A 5,917-nucleotide genomic window follows, 5' to 3' on the forward strand; every position below is an offset into this window, starting at 1 on the left:
CCGAAGGGATGTTCGACTAATGCCACTCGCCAGTGACATGCGGCGAGTGCTACGCTGTGGTCCCTTGTTGAATGAAGCTAGGACAGCCACTGATGTTTCTTCATTAGTGACAGTTTTCTTGCATCCACATTTTGGCAAATCCAACACTGAACCAGTTTCACTTAGCAAGCAGTTTGCTAACTGTAGCATGGGAGATGGGTGGTCTCGTAGGGTGTCTTGCATTGAAATCTGCTGCAATGACCCGGTTACTGCGTTCACCAGATATCAACACAATTTCAATCTGCTCCTCACGTGTTAACCTCTTCAACATGTCAATGGCTGTGAACAAAGAGAAACTTGTAAATAACTCATGAAAGAATAAAGTTACGTTGAAACCAAGCACACCATTGTTTTTCTTGTGACATTACCAATAAGTTTGATGTGTCACATGACCCTCTTCCTATTGAAAAAACAAAAGTTGTATCCAAGATGGCCGACTTCTAAATGGCCACCATGGTTACCACCCATCTTGAGTAGTTTGCCCCGTCACATATAATAATGTGCCACAAACAGGACTTTAATATCACCAACCATTCCCATGTTATTACGGTGTATCCATATAAATGGCCCACCCTGTAGGACCTTTATTTTAAGATTTTTTTTCTTGTGGATGTACTGGATAGCAACTTGGGATTAGTATCTTGCCCAAGGATATTTGGCATGCAGACTAGAGAATCCAGGAATCGAATCACCGATTAGTAGGTGACCTGCTCTGCCACCTGAGCTACACCTGCCTCTGTAGTGGTGTGAGTCATGGTTAGTAGGTCATCCACTTCCATTCCAGCTACAATTCTGCATCTCGACTGATATTGAATGTTTTCAGGTTTTATACTGACATTTATAGTTCCAACAGCTGATAGTCTACAGATTTTCCTTCAGTATCAAAAGTAGGATTTTGTCATATTATGTAATTGTCTGTAAATTTGTCCTAACCTTTCTGTGTAGTGGCCAAAGTGGTTCAGGGAAGACTGAAGCTACCAAACTTATAGTCCACTACCTCAGCTCGATGTATAAGGGCAGAAATTACAACCTCCGACAGGTAGGTCAAAGTATGTTCATCTTTCAGCTATTTTTGTCTGTTTCTTACCATTTTCTTTCTCTTCCCTAAATAGCCCATGGAGGTCTTTCCAATCCTAGAGAGTTTTGGGAATGCCAAAACAATCCTCAACAGCAACTCCAGCCGCTTTGGCAAGTACCTCCACATCCACATTCTTCAGTGAGTTTGCCCAACTTAACTCTTTGTGTATTTGCATTTTTCCATTTTTCTGGTGTTACTAGCCCTGGGGATGACTGGTTGTAGCTGTTTTATTTGTCTCTCCTCTTGGTTGGCAGAGGAATTGTTGTAGGGACCTCACTCTCCAAATATCTCCTTGAGAAGTCCAGGGTTGTTTTTCAGGTGAGAGTATTAATTAAGGTGTGTTGTTATTTTTCAAAGAGATACAATTTTGATCAGATTGAAACTGTCACAGTAGCCATGGGTCAGTGTGTCAACCACTCTGATCCCGACTTAAATATCTGAATAATTGTTATGACTGCCCAGAGAAAGAATTCTAATGACACAAGGGATACATTTTCTCCAGTGCCAGAAGTAAATTTCCCAAGATTCCCAGAGAAGGAATCCTAAAGATGTATGTCCCCCTCTCTTTCTGGCCAAATTGAATCTGAGCACTATATTTGCAGATATTTTGAAGCATTATATAAATTAACTTTCATGTTAAAGGGTAATGGGAGAAAAACAAATTATCTCCTTAAAGAATCCTTAATCAAACCACTTGTTCAACATGCTTAAATGTGAATTAAAGCAACCTTTGTTCTCACCCACTGCTGTTTATTCTACACTATGAAAATCTAGAGTAAAGCTACAGAAGTTTAAAAGAAATGGGTCTATTTAGGCACAGATACCTGAGTCTATATAGGGGCATGAGATGTACTAAACAGTATTTATTTTGAGTCTTTAGAAACTTTACATTACCACAGGGATCACCCTTCATATCTTTTCTTTTCTCAAGGTTCAAGGTTCAAGGTTCTTTATTATTTGTCACATGCATAGTTATACAAGTATAACACACAGTGAAATGTAACCTGACACGCTCCTCGACATGTGCAAAAATTAACCATTAAATAGGTGTGTAATGGTTTTGAGTGAAAACCCTCCAATGTGCTAAATTATACAACAAATTTCTGCTAATGACGAGTTACTGCCCAAAAATTCCTCCACAGTGCGTGTTCAAGACTCATTAGTACTCATAAAAACCATGTTTTTAATAGAGTTGTGGCCAAGTCATGTTGCTGCCTAAGGCATGGCCCCAACCAGTATTATGTTTGGAAGCCATATCACTTTGTTTACATGGTACGGTCATGGGATGTTCACCCATCTATGACATGTCCCTAGTCAGTTAACCCAGACGTACTAGTCATTTAATCAACCTCATCATTTAATCATTTTACATTTTAATTGATACCCCCAATGAGCTAGTTAAATTTTCGTGTACTAATGTTATGTAGTCATCGGCCATTTCTCAGAGACTTGCGAGCACATCGTGTTGAGAAAGAAATTGCATTAATTTGGGTGATTCTCTCAGCTATCTTGATCTTTTTTGTTAACACTATTTCTTAGTTCTCTAAAGTAATTATTGCTATGTTAAAGAAGAAAAAAAAAAAATGCTCAGATTTTGCTGATACCCCAAGTGACAGAAAGTGTTTTTGTAACATGGTTGGACGCAGTGTTCCCTGTTTATCTATATCATCTCCATGTTATTTGTGTGACATTTGCACTGCTTCGTCCTTTGTTGTGTCACAATTGCGTGTAGAAGCGCCATGATGGGCTCTTTGTAATGGAGTTTGAACTAAATAGGCAGGTGTAACTGATTGCCACTGATTATGCTAGTCTACTTTTCAATTCAATTCATTTCTATTTATATATCGCCAAATCACAACAAAAGTCGCCTCAAGGCGCTTCTAGATACAGAGAAAAACCCAACCATCATCTAATGACCCCCTATGAGCAAGCACTTTGGCGACAGTGGGAAGGAAAAACTCCCTTTTAACAGGAAGAAACCCCCGGCAGAACCAGGCTCAGGGAGGGGCGGCCATCTGCTGCGACCGGTTGGGGTGAGAGAAGGAAGACAGGATAAAGACATGCTGTGGAAGAGAGACAGAGGTTAATAACAGATATGATTCAATGCAGAGAGGTCTGTTAAACATAGTGAGTGAGAAAGGTGACTGGAAAGGAAAAACTCAATGCATCATGGGAATCCCCGGCAGCCTACGTCTATTGCAGCATAACTAAGGGAGGATTCAGGGTCACCTGGTCCAGCCCTAACTATATGCTTTAGCAAAAAGGAAAGTTTTAAGCCTAATCTTGAAAGTAGAGATAGTGTCTGTCTCCCGAATCCAACTGGAAGCTTGGCCCACTTATGGCCCACACGACAAAACACTGTCGTGTTACTTTGTCTCTCTGTGCAGGTATGTGATGTGATTGAAATTAGGATTGACCTGATATGTTTGGGATGGATGGTTTGTTGCACTGCGAATTGTATAGTGAAACTCAAAGAGCTTGCAAAGAAAAGCGTCTGGACTTCTTTAAGTTGCTTGAAGACATTTCACCTCTCATCCCAGAACTTCTTCAGTCTAGGAATTGAGGATCATCAGGGGGTCCTTTTGTCCCTCTGTGGGGGGATACTCCCACTAGGTTTATATCTGGGACTCTCCACCATTTGACCTTAGAACTGAAGAAGCTTCTCGGATGAGAGGTGAAACGTCTTCAAGCAACTTAAAGAAGTCCAGACGCTTTTCTTTCCAAGCTCCTTTGACTACGATGACCTGGATGACTGAGAACCTTCACAGACATATAGTGAAACTGGTGTTACTTTGTCTCTCTGTGCAGGCCAGGGCCTATTATATGCTGCAGCCTAAAGGTAGTTAAGTTATGGAGACTGGAGTGATTACTGGCCGTCCTCTTACAGGTTGGTGGGTCTTAGAGGACAACTGCTACCCCTGCTAAAGTGATCGACGTCTGGACTGTGTGTGGTTTTTTGTACTTTGTACTCAAATGGACACTGGACTGTTTTATCTTTTATTTTTGGATTACTAAATTAATAAATTATGCTGCTCCTCTATATCTAAAGGAGACAGTTGTCTCCTGGGTAAGGTGTTCCAACCAGGCATGCCCTTCTGGGAGAACACTAGTTAGACACAGTAGATGCTGGAGAGATTATATCTATCAGATGGCCTGAAAACGCTTTGATGTTCCCCAGGTGGGCTGGAGGAGAAAGGGAAGTCTTGGAGGAAGAAAATGGATGGATGATTTTATTCTTTATTACTGAAGAATGTGATCAATCATGAAGAAATAGCTTAGTTTTCGTACCTTGATTCTATGGCACTTTCCACAGACAGGGGGCAGTAGATCCTGTCATATGTGGTCTCCTGTGGACAAAAAACTAATCAATAAAAACAAGCTAGTGACTTGTGGTTTAATTTCTCAGGGTGTTTTCCAAGAACAGAGGTTACCCAGGTAGCGGTATTATTGGGGCACGGCAGACCCAGGATTGGGCCAGCTAGGGAAGGAGCTGGCCTAAATGGACTGGTTCTTATATAGCACTTTTCTACTCTATCTACTCACTCACTCACTCACTCACTCTCACTCACTCTATCTACTCACTCAAAGCGCTTTACACAACTCATTCATTCACCCAATCACACCCATTCACACAAGCACTTTTCTATGTTTTTAGGCTGTCTAACTAACATTCATACACACATTCACACTCCAATGGATGCATTGGAGAGCAACCTGGGGTTAGTATCTTGCCCAAGGATATTTGGCATGCCGACTGGAGCAGACTAGGATCGAACCACCAACCTTCCGGTTAGTAGGTCTACCACCTGAGCTTTAGCCACCCCACTGAGGGTGGTGAGCTAGCGGCTATGCAGAGGGAGCAGGCAGCGGGAAGAACTCCAGCACCGGATTGAGCACTGGATGCAGGTGATCGAGAGTCTGGCAACTCGGATCTGGTCCTCGCCGACACCACTGCCACGGCAACGGGTGTCACTCGACTGTGGGGGAGTGGCTGAGGCCCGGACTGCTCTGGTGCCTGTGCCGGTCTGCAGGGTGAGCCCAGCTAGGGCACAGCCTACCTCCGCACCTGTACCCACTCAATGGGTGAGACCGGCTGGTGCCTGGCAGGTGGATGCACCCACTCCCACTACCTGGAGGAAGGCAGCCGAGCTGGAGGTCGGGGCATGCGAGGGAGCTGCTCAGCCGGCGCCGGAGGTTGGGGACGAGGTGTGCGAGGTGTGCGAGGATCCTAAGCTGCCTGTAAGCTTTGATGTCTAAATTGCAACAGCTGTGAATAAAGATACTGAAAAGCATGCAAATGTGGATGGATCCACCGTGGTTCTGTTGTACTAATATTTAAATGTTATAATGTTATTACATTTAGTTATTATATTCTGACTGTGTAAATGAAACGGGTAAACCTCTTCGAGGGTTGGGATAAAAGAAAGTACTGGCCAGAAGAAAGTGGTGCATCAGAACCTGTTCATGCTAGGGATTCTTCTTCCCTTGCTTAAAACTGCCTCCCAGTGGGAGATCAGTGCATCTTTGTTGTCCAGCCCAATGGGACTTGACGAAAAAGTCCTTAATGTAGCTATAGCTGTGGAGTACAGGACTGGCATATGTGGGCCCATCTTGCCTTCCAGCCAGGTGGACATGGACAATGCTAGTCAGTCCAGGAATTTTGATGCTGCTTGTGTTCCATCTACTGATGTCATGTTTCCTGAGACACTGGCTGACCAGTCCTGTCCAGTCCTGACCCATCAGGAGAGAACAAAAGTCACACTGTGTGAGAGAGCTAGATATTACTAATAATTAATGATT

This window comes from Haplochromis burtoni, unplaced genomic scaffold (assembly GCF_018398535.1).
Source record: "Haplochromis burtoni strain Fernald_Lab_line unplaced genomic scaffold, NCSU_Asbu1 Contig_384, whole genome shotgun sequence".
NCBI lineage: Eukaryota > Metazoa > Chordata > Actinopteri > Cichliformes > Cichlidae > Haplochromis > Haplochromis burtoni.